Raw genomic sequence first — 18,869 nt, 5'->3', positions numbered from 1 at the left:
ATTACATGTTAATAAAAAAATCCGAATTGTAAACAACTTTTGAAAAAAGTTATTAGCAAATTAGTAATAGCAACCCCATGACATTTTTTTGACATCTCCCATCACTGCTCCACGGGAAAGCATACGGAGAAGTTTTTAAAAATGTTCTCAAAAATTCTAAAAGCAATTTAATTAAAAACGGTAAACAGTACGGGGTTAGACTTTTCTTCCAGAGAATTTTCTGAAGGAACTTCCGGATAAATTTCTGGAGCAACTTCTGGACAAATTCCTGATAAAGCTTGTTATTACTAATACTAATTTCTTCTGGATGGAGCTTCTAATTACTTCTGGAAGACTTCTGAAGAAATTTCCCGAGGTATTCCTGTTGGAACACTCAAAGGATTTATTGAAGCAACTTCCGGAGGAATTGCTGCAGGAATTCTTGAAGGAACTTAAGAAGGAATTCCGTTAGAAACTTTAAGATGAATTCCTGTAGGATTTTCCTGATAAATTTCTGTAGTATATTCCTGAGGAATTACTGAAGGAATATTGGGTGGCATTCCTGAAGAAACTTCCGGAGTAATTCTTGGATGTAGTTTTGGATGAAAGCTTCTTGAGGTATTGCTGTAGAAATTTTCGAAAAAAAATCCTAGAGGAAATTCGAGAGAAATTCCATAGTATACTTCCGGAGGCATTCTTGGAGAACCTTTCGGCGATATTCTTGGAGAATCTTCCAGAAGAGTTCCTGGAGAAACTTCCGAAGGAATTCATGAAAAAACTTCCGGAGGGATTCCTGGGGGACCTTACGGAATAATGTCTGGAAAAACTTTCGGAGGAATTCGTGGAAGAACTGCTGAAGGAATTCATGAAGGAACTACCGGAGGAATGCGGGAGGAACTTCTGAAGGATTTTTTTGATGTACTTTCGCAGGAATTTCTGGACGATCTTACGGAGGAGCTCCTAGAGGAAATTTCAAAGGAAAAATCCGAGAAATCAGAGAAATCCCTGAAACTTCCGGACAAATTCCTGGAGGAACTTCAGGAGGAACGATTTTTTTTGGAGAAATTCTTCTCTGAGAATTATTGGAAAAGATATGTGGTTTTTATGTCCTCTTGAGTACGTCATCAGTGACATGTTCAAAAGGACTTTTCCACATATACGCCCCCATTAAGATCACTGTTAGATGAGGTGTGAACAACAAATAAATGATTGATCGCCCACGGTTGCTACTCCAACAGATGAAGTTTGGGACTAACAATGTATAAGAACTGGTTAGTAAGGGTATGCGATAACACACTTTTTTCCAACGAAACGATACGAAACGATATTTGAAATGTCTATGTTGATTCGGAACGAAACGAAACGAAATACAGATTTACTTCCGAGATATCGAAACGATACGAAATCAAGGTCCATTTAATTCGAAATTTTTCGAAACGATACGAAATTTTATTTATTTTCCGCGGAATTTTTATTGAATTGGTTTTACATTATGCGCGCAATTCTGATTTCATTTTTTCAAAGTCAAATAACTTCTTTGCGATCAATAGAGTTATTGCCGAATTCCCGTGTATATACCATTGGCGATAAAGTAATACCCCATTCATCGTGAAGTATGGGCCCCCTAATCTGATCAATTTTATATCAGTTTAGTTTTATATCAGTAGGTATATAAAAATATAGAAATTGTGGGATTTTTTTGTGTTTGAATTCAAATTCTGTTAAAAACCTTATTTTACTTATATTGATTTTTGACTATAGGCTTGTTTGTCAAATCCATGAATTCAAATGAATATATTACTGTCATACACATACAAAATATGATTATTTGAAAAAAAAAACATGAACGTAGCTGCAATGGTAAGGACTGAAGTAGGGGTGTTTTATATATTTAATCTTAAGTCCATGAATAAACTATTTTCTCTATAACATGTTCACAAACCTCTCGCTTCAGTTACTTTCCCATGGAGGTCTGTTTCCTCTTTTTTCTTCCATGCAATTACTTGATCGATTATTAATTAAGCTGTTGCATTTGAGATAAAATCTTCAGATTTGCTGTTTATATCAATCCAATGTGGCTCCAAAATTGATGAAGCAGTCACTCATTCGACATAACAAGGATGGCCGAATTCGCTCTTTATTTATATTTCCGACGATAGACAAGAAGCCTAAAGTTTTTTCGATCATAACAAGACATGAAGAAAAATGCTCATCACCTGATACAAATGCGAAAAAGGGCAGAACAATATTTCCCCCACCGTCGTTGTGATAAAACGGTACATTCTATTACAATTGCCATTGAGGACCATGTGTAAAACAAGTAGAAATGCATAATCAGAACCGATGTCCTTACAATTGGAGGTTTTGTAAAGGAATTTATCTTGCAGAATATCCCCCTATAATCCATTAATTTCGTAACGCAAAAATCGACCATTTTCAAACCCTCCTCCACCAAACAGGTTCCGGAAACCCGGAATATCCGGTATAAAAGGCCAACATAGAATCACGGAATATATTGGTTTTCCGACAACTTCTCAGAATCTCATAAGTAACATAGAAAACACCATAGTTTCTTGCTAGGGTGAAACTGGCCATGCGATGGCCACGGAACAGGTTCCTGGAAATCCGTAATTTCTGGTAAAAAAGGACAACATAAAACTACAAAACAAACTGGGCTTCCGACACTTCAATCCTCTCAGAATCTCATGAGTAATCTAGAAAACGCCATAGTTTCTTGGTAGGGTATAACAGGCCATTCAATGGTCATGGAACAAGCTCCGGAAATTCGGAATTTCCGGTACAAAAGACCAACATAAAACCACAAAACAAATTAGTCTTCCATACATTAGTATACATATTAGCAAAGTTTTTACGGCAGCAGCTTGCCAGGTATGAAGAAATAATTTTCCCTTTCTCATACAAAAAGTTGCACAAAAAGGCTTCATTTCCTTCCAAATTAGACTTTTTTGTATAAGGCTCGGAGACCCACAGTCTTATAGATAATCAGCTCGACGATCTACTGTTAGGAGAAGAAAATTAGTTTGACACTCATTGTTATAACGTTATTGTAAACGTAATTATTTTGAAAACTCAAAAATGAAAACCGTGTTTCAAATCAATCCAACCCAAAATCAATGTGAAAGAGGCGCTCTAAAAAGACTTCACAAGAGCCCTAGCAATCAGCGACCGACACTGCTTTGCTTTTTTGACAAAGTCATACTGATATGAATCATATATCTAAATACATTTACACTCTGAGCCTGACGTATTCAATATTAAGTCGGATCACTTTTGAAAAAAAAATAGGATAGAATTAGTTAAAGATACTTTTCGTTTTCTGTTAGACATTTCTAACAAAACATTGAAGATGTATATTACATATAGACTCAGAAAAAGATTATGCAGTAAGCGTTCATAAAAAAAATGTATAACATTGAGTTTTGAAAAGAGCTTTAGGATTTTGTTCAGCGGCGTAGCCAAAATTTTGGATAATACACGACCGTTCGAGGCAGTATGATTTAGGTTTAAATTGCTTCCGAAATTCCGTTTAATTTCGTTAAAAGTTAGTTTTTTCTAGCGAAATTTTTGTGATTTTATGAAACGGAACGTAATCCAAAAATCAGATTTCGCCGCTCAAATTCCGCATGATATTGTGCAAGGATCCCATGGGTTTTAATTGGAATGAGGTCTGGGGATTGGAAAGGATGTGGGATCTTTAGGCCTTTAGCCATTAGTCAGCCTATATTTTTTGACGTAGGACTACGTCTGTGTTTTCTATATTGGGGTACACTTTACGATTGCGAAAATCGGGGACCGTCACGAAAATATGATAGACTTTAAACTTTAATATCTAAGCCGTTTCTCGATGGATTTTCAATTTTTTTGGACCATTCGATCCAGGATGAGTCAACGCTTCTTTGTATTTATTTGAAAATACTGATTTTTAACTATTTATTATCGAAAATTCATAAAAAGTTTGGAAATAGGTAAACTAACCAATCACGTACATGCATCACTAGCACAGACATCAAAAATCAATCACTTGCGGGTTTGGATCTAATCCTCAGTTTGAACAAGATTTCACGCATAGCAGACGCATCAAAGCGATCGTAGCGGAGCGGACACAGCATCACGGAGGCGCTAATAACATTTTCAAAGAAAATCCATCGCATTGGTGGTGGTGCTCGATGTGTTGCTGCAGATCATTCAACCTCAACGAACCAGAATTTCATACGGTTGAAGGAAAAGGTTGACCATAAAAATAGCACTGAGGCGATCCCGCACCGCCGATGCTGAAAATTTATTACAAATTGTGGTGTCAGTTAGTTGGAAAGGAACATTGGGAAAAGAAAATTGGTTCTTCTCAGGACCAACATTTTATAAAAAGAAAGAGTTAATTGCGAAAATGGACTGTTTCGGTGGCATCGGGTTTGGCGTGGTAGCTTGGTTGCTGTTAGTGATTCCATCCATTAATTTTTTCTACGTCATCTCCCTCCGACGCGCTATCAAATTCGCTATTTACACTGCCAAAAATATCTATATAAGATATGTGTGTCGCCGTTATAAATTTTTGCGATATAGAACCACACATAAATTAAATAATTGCTAATCGAGACCACACATAAAGTTTATTTGGATTTATATTTTATTAGTAGTTCGCGTGGAGAATGGTTATGTGTGGGCTGATAAACATCATAAGTTTAATCTATGGATTTTTGCCAGTAAATATGTGTGGATTTTTAGTAGTGTACGATTGAGTTTTGAACTTTAAAGAAAGTTTATTTCGAATCAACTTTCTTTTGTATAAAATCCATGAAGACGCCACCTTTGTGAAAACTATCTACCTACAGCAACTACCGATTAGTGAACGTCGCTTGAACAGACAGATGTCAAGAGATAATGTTTGGTAATATGAAGAAACTTCGTCTTGAGTCAAATTTCTGTTGTCATTCCTCGCAACAATACGCATCTTAGATAAACAACATCTCATAACCAAATTCAGAATCTTTCAAGAAAGTTTCATTGGATTCTTTGAATTCATAATTCACTGTGGAAACCCGATCGAAATGGCTCGCGCGCGCCGAAAAGCAGCTTTCTTATATCTAATGAAGTAATTTCATTAGCCCCGCCCCTTCATTAATCGTTATGAGTGCACTTTATATTTACACCATATCAGCTCACAAAGGGACGGGTATTACGGGTTTAATTTATTAAATACAAGAAAGCTGCTGTTCGGCGCACGCGAGCCAATTTGATCGTAATTCCGCAGAAGGCGGTTCAACATTCGATGCAGCGAAGCGGACACAGCAGCACGAAGTGGGTGGCAGTGTGGCAATGCTGCAAATTTACACAAGCGATTGGATGCAGTTAGTTATTGGAATGGGAATTGGGAAAAGAAAATTGGTTCTTCTCAGGGCCAACATTTTACGAAAGGAAAGAGTTAATTGCAAAAATGGACTGTTTCGGTGGCATGGTAGCTTGGTCGCTGTTAGTGATCCCATCCATTAAAATTCACTACATCATATCCCTCCGACGTGCTATCAAATTCGCTATTTACGATTGAGTTTTGAACTTTGAAGAAAGTTTATTTCCGATCAACTTTCTTTTGTATAAAATCCATGAAGACGCCACCTTTGTGAAAACTATCTACCTACAGCAACTACCGATTAGTGAACGTCGACAGACAGATGTCAAGAGATAATGTTTGGTAATATGAAGAAACTTCGTCTTGAGTCAAATTTCTGTTGTCACTCCTCGCAACAATACGCATCTTAGATAAACAACATCTCATAACCAAATTCAGAATCTTGCGAGAAAATTTAATAGGATTCTTAGAATTTGTCATTCTCCGAACGGTCCGTTGTCTGCGGAATCCCGATCGAAATGGCTCGCGCGCGCCGAAAAGCAGCTTCCTTATATCTAATGAAGTAATTTCATTAGTCCCGCCCCTTCATTAATCGTTATGAGTGCACATAACATTAACACCCATATCAGGTCACAAAGAGGCGGGGCTTACAGGTTTAATTTATTAAATACAAGAAAGCTGCTGTTCGGCGCGCGAGCCATTTTGTCTTTTTCTTGGAATTCCAGTTCGAGACAGCAACACGTACGGACGTGTTTTTTGCTCGCGCATTTTTTCGAAGTGTTTTTTCTCGTTCTTTCGCTGTTTACGTTTTCGCTTGTCGCGTTGGCGTTATTTTCTCCCGGACCCGTCATGGGAGACTCGGTGGCCGATTCGGTCGCTGGAAAAGTGCCTAAGCGCACTGCTCTTGGAGGCGCGGGTAACCCCTCCAAGCAGCTTTTGCAGAGCAACGTGTTCTCGCCGTTGCCGCTTGATGACGCCGGCAATCCGCCGAAAAAGAGGAAGAAGCAGCAATCGCAGGTGCAACCGGAGCGGAAGGAGAAGTGCCCGCCCGTGTTTGTGAAGGGCGATCCGCCGGATTTACGACCAAAAATTCGCCAGCTGATCGCTAAGGGGCTGAAATGTACTTTTCGGCTCTGCAGCGAGGGCGTGAAAGTGATGCCGGCCAACAGGGACCATCATCAATCCGTCGTGGAGTTCCTCGAGGTCCACAAGTATGAGTACTACACTCATGACCACCCCGGCACGAAGCCGCTCAAGGCCTTGCTGCGAGGACTTCACGACATGAAGGAGGAAGAGCTCCAAGCAGAGCTTGAAAGTTGCGGACTGAAGCCAGTAGCCGTCCACAAGATCGCTCGTCACGACAAGGCGAGGAAATATCGCGACCAGCTTTACCTGATCCATCTGGAGCACGGTTCCACTACCTGGAAGGACCTGAAGCTGGTTGGCGTTATAAATTACACCGTCGTTGACTGGGAGCGATATCGGCCAGTGCACCGCGATGTCACGCAATGCACCAACTGCTTCAATTTCGGGCACGGCACCAGAAACTGCCGCATGAAGCCGCGCTGCAACAAGTGTGGCGAACCCCATCCGACGGACGAGTGCGACAAAATGGAGGTGGCCGAACCCAAATGCGCCAACTGTGGCGACAAACATCGGGCCACCACAAAGGGCTGCCCAAAGCGAGCCGAGTTCCTGGAAATCCGGAAGAAGGCTTCCACCAGGACCATTCCGAAGAAGAACCGTGTTCCTGTAATCAACGAGGTGAACTTTCCAGCTATCCCGGCTCCCCGTCGTGTGATTCCAATACTCCCACCGCTACAGCCGCACAAGCGACTGGCAGCGGCAGCTGCATCGGTCCAAGCTCCAGCATCGTCGGCACCATCCACCAGCGAATGGCCCCGCTTCCTCCTCCTGGGTTCCGTCGGCAGTCGGAGAACGAAGCCGTCCCACCGGAAGAATCTGCCCCGCTGTACACTCCGGAGCAACTGATGCCGATCTTCGCGCAGCTCGCCACTCGACTGCGCGGCTGCAAAACCCGATTCGACCAGGTCTTCACACTTGGCATGTTCATCATTGAAAATGGCTGCTAGGGTGGGCCTGGTCAACTGGAACGCTTGCTCGCTAAAGAGCAAAACAATCGAGCTGAAGGATTTCCTTGAGGAGAAGGAAATAGACGTGGCGTTCATCACCGAAACGCACCTAAAACCGGAGGTGAACATCAACATCCCGGACTTCCGCATCGTGCGACTCGACCGGCAGACCAGGGGAGGTGGTGTGGCCATCGCTCTTCGCTACAACATCAACTGTCGTCTGCTTCCAAGTTTCCAGCTCAGTGTCATTGAGGCCATCGGTGTCGAAATCACCACTTCGGTCGGCACAATCGCGCTCATCGCGGCGTACTGTCCAACGCAAGCCAAAGCCGGCGATGGATCATCGGCTGCCCTTCGGAGGGACATCGTCAAGCTGACGCGGAGGCAAGGCCAGTATATCATTGCCGGCGACTTGAATGCCAAACATCAAGCCTGGGGCAACAGTCGCGGCAATCGAAACGGCACCATCTGGAGCAACGACATGGAGGAAGGCCACTACACGATCCTGAGCCCGGATTCCCCACTCGGCTGAGTCGGTCCGGTGCCCACGCAACGCTCGACCTCTACGTAACAAACCTGAGTGACCACGTCTCGCAGCCGGTTGTATACCAGGAGCTCAGTTCGGATCACTATCCGGTGGTGGCGGAACTGGGCTCCTCGGTCAATCGGCACCAGCAGTTACGGCGGAACTACCACCGAGTGAACTGGCAGCGGTTCCAGCAGTGCGTCGATAACACCGTCGACTACGAGGTGCGTCCGGAGACGCCGGAAAGTATCGACCGCCAGCTGTGCGCTATCGAGGAGGCGATCACGGCGGCTCGAGAGCAACACGTACCGACGGCTCGGCAGGTAAGCAACTCCTTAAACATCGATACACTCACCAAAGATTTGATTCGATTGCGGAATGTCACTCGCAGGCAGTTTCAGCGTACTGGACTGCCTGAGCTTAAGGCACGCTGCAATCGAATCACAAAAATTATCAAGGCCAGAATGGTGGACCTCAAAAATAACGATTTCTCGAATAAGATCCGCACTCTCCCAGATTATGCTAAGCCGTTCTGGAAAATGACCAAAATTCTAAAATCCAAGCCTCGGCCCATTCCACCTTTGATCCCACTAGACAATAATGGCTCTAAGGATCGCTTGATAACTCCTGCAGAGAAGGTCGCTGAAATAGGTCGTCACTTCGTCAGCTCACACAATCTTGGGCAGAACATCGTCAGTCCACACGAAGCAGCCGTCAACGAGCATGCTAACAACATCCATTTGATTCCCAACGACTTCTCGGAGGAGTTGGAGATCTCAACTGGTGAATTGACGGCCTATATCAAATCATCAAAGAATATGAAGGCCCCAGGCTTCGTCAGCATCCGTAAACTCTTTCTCAAACAAATGAGTGCGCCGTTCTTTGAGCACCTCTCGCTGATCTTCAATCAGTGTCTTCGGTTCAGCTACTTCCCATCGTCCTGTAAGTCAGCGAAAGTCAAATCCATCCGGAAGCCTGAGAAGGATCCTTCCTCCCCCAAAAGTTATCGTCCCATCAGCCTTCTTATCCAAGCTATTCGAAAAAGCTATTCATGACCGGTTACTTGAGTCTGCCGAAAATCTCAACATCTTGCTCGAGGAACAGTTTGGTTTCCGACGCGGTCGGTCAACTGTACACCAACTGACCCGAGTTACCAACGTCCTTAGACGGAACAAGTTTGTCTCGAAAACATCCGCCATGGCCTTACTCGATGTCGAGAAGGCATTTGACAATGTATGGCATGATGGCCTGGTGTACAAACTACAACGCTACAATCTTCCCAGCTACCTGGTGAAAATCATCAACAATTACCTGTCGGCAAGGACATTCCGGGTCTCAATCAGCGGAGCGAGTTCCAATGCGCACAACATCGTCGCAGGCGATCCCCAGGGCAGTATCCTCGGGCCCCTGCTCTTCAATCTGTTCACCTCCGACATGCCAGAACCTCCAGAAGGCGGCATTCTGTCTCTGTTCGCAGATGACACATCCATCGTCTACAACGGTAGAGTGATCAGAGCGCTAGTGGCAAAACTCCAACGAGGCCTGGATGCCCTGACAGAGTACCTCACCAGCTGGAAGATCTGTATCAACGCGGCGAAGACCCAGGTCATCATTTTCCCCACTCCAAATCCCTAAACTTGTTCCGCCTGGGGACTGTAAAATCATCCTCAATGGCACGACTGTGGAATGGGCCAATGAGGCCGAATTCGTTGGCTTGACCCGCGACAATAAGCTTATTTTCAGGCAGCAGGTTGACAAGACGGTGACAAAGTGTAACGTTTTGTTAAAACTACTGTATCCTTTGATCAACCGTCGGTCGTCATTGTCCCTGAAAAATAAGCTTGCTGTCTACAAGCAAATCATCCTCCCTATGATCGAATACGGCATGCCGGTCTGGGAGAGCTGCGCTAAAACCCACCACCTCAAACGTCAACGGGCCCAAAAGAAATTCCTGAGGATGATCCTCAACACCCTCCCAGGACAAGAACATCTGAGGTCCACTGTCTGGCCGGGATAAAAACCTTCAATGAACGCTTTGGTGAGTGTAAAGAAAAGTTTAGGGTCCGTTGCTTGCATTCGGATCAGGCACCAATTAGGGCGCTAGTTCCAATCTAGGTTATCAAATTTCTTATTGTAAATATTAGTGTACATAGTAGTTAGGTTATCAAATTTAAAAAAACACACCAGCGCCTCCTAAAGGCCGTCATGATATATCATATTAACACTTAAATAACAATGTAAACATAAAAATTTAAAATTGAAGTTGGAGGGCCAAGCCGGCCGAGCACTGTACATGTAAAAAATAATTGTAGAACAGAAAATGAAACAATAAAGAAGAATTTTACTACTACTACTAGCGAGCCATTTTGATCGGGATTCCACAAAGAGCGGTTTGACATTCAATGCAGCGGAGCGGACACAGCAGCACGAAGTGGGTGGCAGTGTGGCAATGCTGCAAATTTATTTCAACCTTTGGAGGCTTAGCGAAAAATCATCAAGTGGCGGTCGGATAGTTGCAACGCAAGGTGTCAACAAGCAATTGGATGCAGTTAGTTATTGGAATGGGAATTGGGAAAAGAAAATTGGTTCTTCTCAGGACCAACATTTTATGAAAAGAAAGAGTTAATTGCGAAAATGGACTGTTTCGGAGGCATCGGGTTTGGCGTGGTAGCTTGGTTGCTGTTAATGATCCCATCCATTAAAATTCACTACATCATCTCCCTCCGACGCGCTATCGAATTCGCTATTTACGATTGATCTCAACCAAATTCAGAATTTTGCGAGAAAATTTCATAGGATTCTTTTCTTAGAATTTGTCTGCGGAATCCCGCTCGAAAAGGCTCGCGCGCGCCGCAAAAGCAGCTTTCTTATATCTAATGAAGTAATTCCGTTAGCCCCGCCCCTTCATTAATCGTTATGAGTGCACATTACATTAACACCCATATCGGGTCACAAAGAGGCGGGGCTTACAGGTTTAATTTATTAAATACATGAAAGCTGCTGTTCGGCGCGCGCGAGCCATTTTGATCGGGATTCCACAAAGAGCTTTTCGACATTTAATGCAGCGTAGCGGACACAGCAGCACGAAGGCGTGGGGTGGCAGTGGCAATGTGGAAAATTTATTCCAAATTTTGGAGGCTGAGCGAAAAATCATCAGGTGGCGGTCGGACAGTTTCAACGCAAGATGCCAGCAAGCGTTTGGATGCAGTTAGTTATTAGAAAGTCGCATTGGGAAATGAAAAATTGTTCTTCTCAGGACCAACATTTTATGATAAGAAAGAGGTTATTGCGAAAATGAATTGTTTCGGTGGGATCGGGTTTGGCGTGGTAGCTTGGTTGCTGTTAGTGATTCTATCCATTCAAATTTACTGCATCATCTCCCTCCGATGCGCTATCAAATTTGCTAGTTACGATTGAGTTTTACACTTTGAAGAAAGTTCATATCGGATTGTCGGATCAACCTTTTGTATAAAGGCCTTTTTGGAGGACATCATCCTCAAAAATTGACGAAATAAAGGAGAAATAAGCAGTGGCGTGGAACCAAACGGGCATATATTTATTTGCAACGTTTGATTTTCGCCCGGGATGTAAGCGTACGTGGCAAAGTAAGGATTGTGATGTCCCCGACTGAAAACCAGTCGAGTGGCTTTAGCGGCCGATGAGTCATGTTAATTCCACGGTTAGAGACTCAAAGTCGATCCAACTGGGAACAACTAATCGACTTCTTGATTGAGTTGACCTCCGAGCAGTTTGCTCAATGTTAATAAAATGAGACAAATTATTATGGCAAATACCATCATTTTCGAATAGCTACGTAGTCCTACGTCACCTTTGCGTACAACCCGATTGGGCTGCACCTTTGAGTTTTTAGATGGGAAAAATGTTTTGTACCGTTGTTTTGGATTAATACAAAATTGGATCTATGACTCAATTGAACGGTGCTGGCTTTATCCTTCAAAATGTCCAAATGAATTAAACGATCAGTGCCGTTTGCACTGAAATCACCCCCAAACCATAGAATAGAGTGGTTAACGTCCGCAGAAATAATTGTGCTGCGGAATATTCGCAAGAACTCGCATATTTCTGCTAAAATACCTATACGAAGAATTAGAAAACTATGACGTTTTCATATCGATGAATGAACTGCTGACGCGAATTCACAATTTATTAAAAAAAATATGGGAAAATATTGTGTAATACTCATAAAAATTACAGTAACAGTTTATGATTTCTATACATTTCGATGAAGAATATGGTAGAATGGTGGTAGAATCAGTTTCAAAACAAACTGTCAAATAGATACAACAACGGTGAAAAAAGATGTAGGTCATCTTGCCACTGTACGCGTACAGCGTGATACGAAAATCATTGTGCAGAAATCATATGTCTGTCGATAGTATAAGCGATGTTTTTCGTTAGTGTTGTACAAAATACAACAGCGTGCGTGCTCGAGAGTTAAAGAGGATTACAACAATGGATCATTAGCAGTGGCTGATTTTCTACCCGCCGCTGACACATCCAGGCGCTATACTGCCATGAATCACATATTTGTCCCATATGAATAGGAAACCCAGCAAAGATGGGACAGGTATGCGATTCACGGTAGTATAGTATATGCGCAAAATAGCCAGCATGAGTTAACCACCAGAAAATAGTATGGCGAAAGACATCTAACGCGGATTTTCTTAGAGTCTTTTCATAAAAAACTATTTGGTACCGGTTATGTAGGAAGGTGTCCGCTACTACGCCTACCAAATATTTTTTTCGATCAAGGTGCTTAATTCTGAGAAATCGAAGCTTAGATGCCTTTCGCCATACTGATTTCAGAAAGTTAACTTCTCTAGTGTGCCAATGTAAGCATGGTCATAGTAGGGGATTCATTATTTTTAAATGCGATTTAAATTTTTTTGATTTTTTCAGTGAACTGTACGTACATTTAGTAGTTTCTATTCCGTGATTGACCAGAAAAATCGTGATTGCACAGGAAACCAATGGATATAGGCAAAGGATTTGATCTCCAACATCAATTTGCACAGTCCGAAAGTTCTTGTATTATCAAGAGTTAATAACTGCGCTGGCCACGTCCTTACAGTTTCTCGGAGATGGGAAGGAACTGATGATGCAATAACTCGCAACGAGTTCATGTGGAATTTTCTTGCAATCTATGGGTTAGGTTCTATGGTTATTGCAGTTTTTATCGGAATAGTAGCTGATGTATCTAACATTTTTCAATTTTTTAGTGAAGATAATGCTATGCTGAGTAAAAAGATTGAAATCCGATATCACCTACAAAACATCGTAAAGGTCAAATATCGAACACCAAAAAATGATACAGAATATCGAAAAATGGAAGCGAACATATCGATACTAGAATATCGTATCGGTATCGCTCATCCCGAGCAAAGTCTGAAAACATAATGAGAGCAAATTGGAATCATAATTTGTTTTCAAATATGAATCATCATGATTGATTACATATTTTGATATCATTTTGCCGTAGATTGCTAATTTGCATGATATGACATCAAAATGATGTGTAATTATTTATCATAATCGGCGATTTCAAAACATCAAAACAAGTATCAATTAATTATTGGCAGTGGCTGATTTTCTACTCGCCGCAGCCACATCCAGGCGCTATAGTATATGCACAAAATAGCCAGCAAGAGTTAACCGCAAGAAATTTGTATGGCGAAAGACATCCAACGCGGGTTTTCTCAAAATTAGGAACTTTTAATGAAAAACTATTTGGTAGCGGTTATGAGGGATGGTGTCCACTACTACGCCTACCAAATATTTTTTCGATTAAAGTGCTTAATTTTGAGAAATCGAACCTTAGATGCCTTTCGCCATACTGATTTCAGAAAGTTAACTCCTAGTGTGCCGCTGTAAGCACGCTCAAAGCAGTCGATTCATTAGCTTTGATCGGGATTCCTACCCGAAACATCAATTTGTTCGAGAATCCGGACTGATTTTACGATAACGACTCTTAACACGAAAAAACGGACACGAAGAAGAACATGGAACGTTTTAACCCTAGCCCAGCAGGGTAAATTGGCCCAACTTGCCAGTGGCGAACGCCGCATCAAGCTTAAGATCTTGTGACAGAGTGAAGTCCGTTGGCCAAACTTTGGAGAACACGGAATGCTGTAAGGACAAATTCTGCTACATTCTGGTTTACGAGTTGAACACGCGCCAAGGCACTTTACGCTTATGAAGTGGGAATTTTTAAGTAGAAGGGTAATCGTTGACAGATTTAAAACACGGATCCGAAACCTTAGTGTAATACAATGTTAGACGCCAACCGATGTTGCCTATCTGCAAGACAAAGAAAATATCTACAGCTAACTCAATGCCGTCGTAGTTAGAATTCCGAAAGGTGATATCAAGAATCAAGATCTGTATGGGCGACTTCAATGCGAAGATCAGATCGGACAACTTAAATCATGAACACATTATGGGACGCCATGGTCTCGGAGAAATGAGCAAAAACGGAGATCTGTTCGCAGAATTCTGTGGTAATAACGACATGGAGATCGCTCTTCCCTCATCAACCGGTTTACAAGGTCACGTGAATCTCCTGTTGTAGTATATAGATGAAACGTTTAGAAAAATAAACAAATTGTTAATAAAATTATCAAATTATAATTATTGAAAACTATGCCGGAAAAAAAATACTTAAACATCCCTTATTGCAAGTCAGAATGACAGCATCCCTAGCAAGAAAATGTTTAGTAAATGTTATTTCCCCTCCGTTCGTTCTCATTGGTTGAAGGGTATTCTGCCTCGCCTATAAAAGAAGGCGCATGGCACTGGTTAGGTCATTCTTCACTCGGACGCGATAGACGAAGCATCGCATAGGAGCTGCAGCGGCCTGGATCGGACAGCAGAACGGAACGGAAGGCATCTCGTGTTTCAACACGTCAAATCGTGTTGTGGGCTATTTATTCGATCGGCGGAGCGAAAGCGGAGAGCGGCGGTTTGGATCGGAGGCCAACAAGATGCGGCGTGGTGGTCAAAAAGTTGCAGAAAATTGTCCTTTTCAGGACTAAGAGTTAATTTAAATGATTCTCTGGCTGGTAGTGAAAGCCCTCTTATAAGATAAGCAGCGCATTCCTACCAGCAAGGTTAACAAAATTGAGCGTCAAATCACGACACCTGTGAAGGCTTTAGAAAATCAAATTGACTACATCTGCATAAGTCGAAAATGGAAACAAGCGAGAACAATTTGGGTGAATTGCGCACCCAGAGAAAACAAAGACCTGGAGGAAGATAGAGGAGAGAAGAGAATTCTAAGCCGCGATAGAGCGAACAAAAACCAGATGAGCCAAAGCCTGTCATTGATACTAGGCTCTGGAGAAGAAAGTGAAACGCTCATGTTGACGGGACAAGCGAGCATGGGTGGACTCTCTGGCCGACGAATGAGAGAGATCAGCAGAAACGGGGGACATTTGCCTCCTCTCCGATATCTCACGAACTTAAGCGGGTCGAAGATGAATGCGACGATGCCTGTGAAAGACGCGAGTGGTCAGTTATTGACCGACCCAACTGACCAGCTGAAACACTGTTTCGAGCAACAACTTCAACTTTTCGAACAACTTTTTCAAGTGCCAACCAGGCCACCGATGCATGATCTGCCTAGGATCCGAAGTATAAAACGCGTCAATACCGAAGCTCCATCACTGCTATAGAGATTCAAACAGCCCACTAAGGGGTTACTAGACCAAAATCCTGGCCAAAATTATTTTTCGACGTTTTATGATAGGTTTTGATTCTATGATGCAAAAACATAGTAACAATCAATTTTGGAACATTTCTGCTAGCGCAAATTCACCTACCAGTGATATATTACCTTTCCTGATATTTTCAAAAATTATAAAAGATTATTATAAACTGATACAGAAGAGACAGCTCCATGGCAGTTCATTTGTTCACTCGGTTTTGTTTTTCATAAACTTAGGGAATGTGAAAATTAAACAAATCTCGCGTAACATTTGAAAAGGGCCTATTACAGAACAGTAAACATTAAGCGATTCAAAACAAATCTTTAGATTTTATCTTCCTAATTCACATTCATTTCATTTATTTAGTTTATATTTCGATTTAACATGTCGATGATATTTTAAGCAGCTAAGGCTTCACCGAATACTCACGAAATGAGTGAATCAAAAGTCTGCTATTGTTTTTGCACTTATGTGGGTGCCTCTGTAAATCATCTTGTCTACAAAAGCATGGGATCGATTATGGTGAGAATTTTTTTTTTTTTCTATGGGTTTGAGCCGTTCACAATTCCGGAAATTTCCTGTTTTGGTCCCGATGTTTCGATTACAAGATTGCTTAATGTGGTTACTCTACTTAAGACAAAATAGAATGCTTATTGGACTTGTTACTATTTAACTGAATGTGGCACGTGCCCATTTAATCCTCTTCCCCTATTATATCTATGCCCCTACCTTCCTATATAATATCAACTATAATGTATTCAAGTTGTGGGTCTGCAGTTGGTCTTGCGTACAAAGGCGTAGGATTGCTAATCCGGAGAAGGCGAGCTCGATTCTGGATCCGGTCCAGGATGTTCGCGGGTGGGAAACATTCTTGACTCGCTGGGTATAGTGTATCCATTGTACTTGCCACACAAGATACTTACTATGCATTGGCGGGCATAGAAAGCATAAAAATTAATAACGGTGGAAATGCTAAGTTGAAACGCAGAGCATGTTCCAGTTGGAATGTAGAGCCATATAAGAAGAAAAGGATGAAGAAGAATGTATTCAAGTTATGTCGAGATTAATAAATATAACTGTTTTTAATGCAATCGCCAAAAGCGAATCAATTTAATTGATATTATGATTTTCTATGGGACTGGATATTGGGAAGGAGGTGAGAGAGAATAGAGCTTGAGCAATGCTACGGAAAGATTAAAGTATGTTAAAGCAGCTGGCACCCTAAAATAACATTATTGTATAAGCGTTAGGCTACAAAACTAAAAAAAGGTTTTATTTTCAAAAATCGGCTCTGTAACGCACAACAGCACTTGAGCCTTCGAATTGAACTAAAGAGAAACAAAAAATAGACACTGTTATCACTGCAATTAATTCCGCATATGTTACAAATGCTTAGAGAAACTAAAAAAGATATCTGCTGTAATTTTCAGCCTATACACAGTTAAAAACAATGACGGAAAGTATGAAAACAACCTATTTTGAAGTTACTCGCAAATTCGTTTGCGGACGAGTGCGGATGATCTTTAGCTTGCAATAGAAAGATGAAAACCTATATTTTTATGTGTATTCAATCTCGTAGCGCAGAGCTTCCCAAACCTTTGGGTATGCGACCCACCTAGCAAAATTCTATATGTCTCGCGACCCACCTATGAAAAAATGCATTTTACCAAGTAGTATTAAGCATTAATTGAATCAGAATGTCATCTGTTTCGGCTTCTTCCACATAAAAAATATTCACGTTACCTTACATGTACAAATGCAAAAAATGACGAACATGGTATTGTTTGTCAAAATGTTAGCGTTTTTATTTTACTTCATTGAGGGGACAGCTTTTAGGCATAAATGTTTAAATAAAATAGCGTGGTGATGGATATTTAAAATAAAATGCGGTTTGAACTTGAAATAATGTTCCTGAAAAAAATTATCAAAAGGTTCGGCATTCGAGCTGCAATTAATATTTGTTCTGCGCGACCCACCAACAATCCGCTCGCGACCCCCCTGGGGGTCGGGACCCACAGTTTGGGAAACCATGTCGTAGCGGAATACGAGGGAGTAATTGTACTTTTTTAATAACGAAGTTTGTCAAAAAATGTCAAAAACTCCATGTTGTTTATGTTCATGAAAAATTAAATTAATGTTAAGTTTCACCAATTTCAACTTATAGAGGAACAAGGTTGATGCATAAATAATGTTTTGTGTACTAAAAACCCAACATTATTTGTGTTGTTTAGATCTGGCAGCAGTCACTGATCTATGTCTTGCGGCACGCTATAAACATTGAATTAACATGATTTTTAATAGGATGTCATTAATACTAAAAAGCAATAAACGGAAAAATTTCAATGACACATAATGAAGAACATATTGAAGAATATTCTAAAAATATAATACCATGCTAAAGTTCAAAAATTAAAAATGGGGTTTTGGCCAGCCATTTTTTCTAGCTACTCCATCGTGCAGCCATCCAAACAAGCATCCAAAGTATAAAATTGAACAAAACCCCAGGGGTCGAACGCATATCAGCCAAAATGCTCAAAGCTGACCCCATGACATCAGCTCAACTACTGCATCGTTTATTTTGTAATATCTGGGACACCGCAGCTTTCCCGATTGACTGAATGCAAGGTATCTTAGTGAAGGTGCCCAAAAAGTGTGACCTGCTGTGTACCGTTCTCAAAGTTCTATGCAAAGTTATTCTAGCTCGGAGAAAATCGATGCGACCGAATTCCGTGCCGAAGATCATGTGTGGACCATATTGTCACTCTCCGTATCATTCTGGAGCAGGTCAACGAGTTCCAACAGTCCCTTTACTTGGTATTCATCGACTACGAAAAAGTTTTCAACCGTCTCAATCACGAGAATACAGTCAACTTTCACTCGTTGGGCTAAACTCGTAGCCCATCTTGCTTTCGTTAGTTGTGCTGAGATTTCATCTGTCAAATCAGGCGAATATAATAGGAGTTTAGAGCTCCCAACTACGAGAAAGACAAATTTCTAGCTGTTGACGTCGTAATTTGATGTCCAGCTTCGTTTTAATCGAGCTATAGCCCAACCAAATCGTAGCCCAACTAAAGATAGCCCAACGAGTGAAGCTTGACTGTATGTAGGGCGCCCTGAGACGCAAGGGGGTTCCTGATAAAATCATTGGCCTCATCGAGGCACAGTACGAGACCTTCTCGTGT

General features: G+C 41.7%; 1 protein-coding gene across 2 annotated transcripts in view; it reads right to left on the bottom strand.

The window, feature by feature from the left end:
• LOC134225946 (rabankyrin-5) overlaps window positions 1-18,869 on the bottom strand; it is a 79,564-nt gene that overhangs the window by 57,484 nt on the left and 3,211 nt on the right. The gene's annotated exons all lie outside the window — the stretch shown is intronic.

The sequence above is a fragment of the Armigeres subalbatus genome, chromosome 3 (assembly GCF_024139115.2).
Source record: "Armigeres subalbatus isolate Guangzhou_Male chromosome 3, GZ_Asu_2, whole genome shotgun sequence".
Taxonomy (NCBI): Eukaryota; Metazoa; Arthropoda; class Insecta; order Diptera; family Culicidae; genus Armigeres; species Armigeres subalbatus.
The sequence above is the reverse complement of the archived record's forward strand: the minus strand, read 5'-3'. Positions and strand labels throughout refer to the sequence as shown.